Source organism: Ptychodera flava, chromosome 10 (genome assembly GCF_041260155.1).
Source record: "Ptychodera flava strain L36383 chromosome 10, AS_Pfla_20210202, whole genome shotgun sequence".
NCBI classification, from domain to species: domain Eukaryota; kingdom Metazoa; phylum Hemichordata; class Enteropneusta; family Ptychoderidae; genus Ptychodera; species Ptychodera flava.
In genome coordinates, this window is record NC_091937.1 from 6,381,827 (window position 1) to 6,384,210 (window position 2,384).

A 2,384-nucleotide genomic window follows, 5' to 3' on the forward strand; every position below is an offset into this window, starting at 1 on the left:
GAAGATTTCGAGTCGCTGCTCTGTTTCTGTATTCCGACGTCCTCTCGTTAGCTATATAGACGGCAAGCAGTAAAATAACACTAGGCATTATATGTCACACAGACTCCATCCTGACATGTTGTTTTTGTGTGTATATATATATATATATATATATATATATATATATATATATATATATATATATATATATATATATATATATATATATATTCGTTTATAGGATTAAATAGTGTACTGTGACTGCACCGCGTTTCGTCCTAAAAGTAGGACTTCCTCAGGTGCTATAGAGCAAAAGTTTCAACATTAAGTGAGTTTCAATGGTATTTTAATATGAAAGTTACATGTCAGAGTAAATTACTGAGTGACGGTGTGATAAAAATACAGGAACTCTTACCTCTTTTAATGGCTCAGATGTTGAATGGCATTTGAGAAAATACGTATATGTGTATTTATAGTGTTCGTGTGAGGGCGCTACAGGTTTTGGAACTTGAAAAAGACAATTAGTACAATTCACTGAGAATATTTAGGCCGTCAGGTGTTGAGGTCCATGAGGATTCCTCCTTTTTGCGGAGCGGGTCGTCGTCCGTTTTATTGATTGTACTATATAAAAAATTATTGATACGTTTAGGACAGTATGCTCATCTGAGTTGAAGTGGCTGGCCACTGGCATGTTTGATTTACGACGGATGGTGGATGGTTGGTTATTAAATCTGAGTCGAAACTCTGTTTTGGTCTCTCGTACATTTAGTTTTTTGCATCTGTTACAGTGTTTGTAGACTTGCATGTGATATTTTGTGTAATGGTGTGTACTGTGTTATTTGTAAGTGACTTTGAAAATGAGTGGCGTTTGTCTGATGTTTCCAGTTGTTGCAGTCCCTAGTAAAATCACATTTGTAGAAGCCTGCTGGTGAATTGGGCTGTTGCAGATCACTATGGACACGGATATCTCGCAGGTTTCTGCAGCAGCGGTAGGCTATACGATGGTGATTTGCGTTAAAATAACTGATGACAGTCTGTTTTACGTTGGGATGATATGGGTTAAAAGTAACCACAAATGTGAATGCGTGTTTTGTGTGGTTTTATTTTGTACTGTAGGAGGGTGTTTTGGATATCGATTTTTTGACCGATTTATTTGGTCTAGAACCAAGATTTCCGAGTATCTTCGCTTGATTAGTGATGTTTTTAGTTGATTTAAGCGAGTTTCTGGCCAGTTATCCCTGGAGCATATTCTACATATGCGGATAGCTAATCCATATCAATGGAATGTATAGTTTTTGTGTCCGGGATGTGATGATATGATATGATGTGATATGATATGATTTAAATATATATATACATATATATATATAGATATATATATATATATATATATATATATATATATATATATATATATGGAAGCTCTGCTTCCTGACGACAGTTTTGACATGTTCTTATTTAAAATGGCAACAGCAGACGGGATGAACGATTTCTTAAAAACATTTTTCTTTGCTCTAGGCACCAATAATCGGCGACCCGAAGGTAAATATTGGAAATGACTATGTAATGGGTGAGATTTGTCATTCAAAATCAACAAGCTTTTCCTCCGAAGAGCCTGTGTGGTACATTTTTTCCAGGTCATTGAATCGTACCCCAACTAGTTTGTTGCAGATATTAACAAGTCTTGATAATCTCGTTTTATCTCTGACGGAGAGATGGCCAAACCAAGAGATAATATTAAAAGTTAGCACACTCTCGATACAACAACGATAAATCGAAAGTAGTACATGGGTGCTGACATTGAAATTCTTAAGTTTACGTAAAAGATACATGCGTTGCTGAGCTTTTTTGTAGATGTTATCGGTGTTTAACCTGAAACTGAGATCCTTATCTAAGTGTGAGCCCAAATACTTGAACGATGTCACAATTTCTACATCTTGACTGTCAATACGAATGGGTGTCATTTCATTTTATTTACAATTACCAAGAACCAACTCTTTCGTCTTAGTGATGTTCAATGTGAGGAAATTATCTTTAAACCAACAACATAAGTGTTCTATTTCAGAAAAGTAGGTAGACAGTGAAGCTTCATTTTTCAGTCTGGCAACTAACGCCATGTCGTCGGCGAATTTTATCAAAGTTAACAGGTTATTTGAAAGCATGACCTCATTCGTGTAAATTGAAAACAAAACGGGAGAAAGAACACAGCCCTGTGGGGCGCCCGTATTTAACGTTAGTTCACCAGACATGTGACCATTAACAATAACACGTTGTGGTCGATCGCTAAGAAACTGTCTTATGTATGGGTTGCCAAGAGATACTTTTGCACTTCTGTTCTTTTTAGAAAACCAAACAATTCTAGTTAGACCCGGGAAATTATCAATAACTTGAACTTAAATATGGTA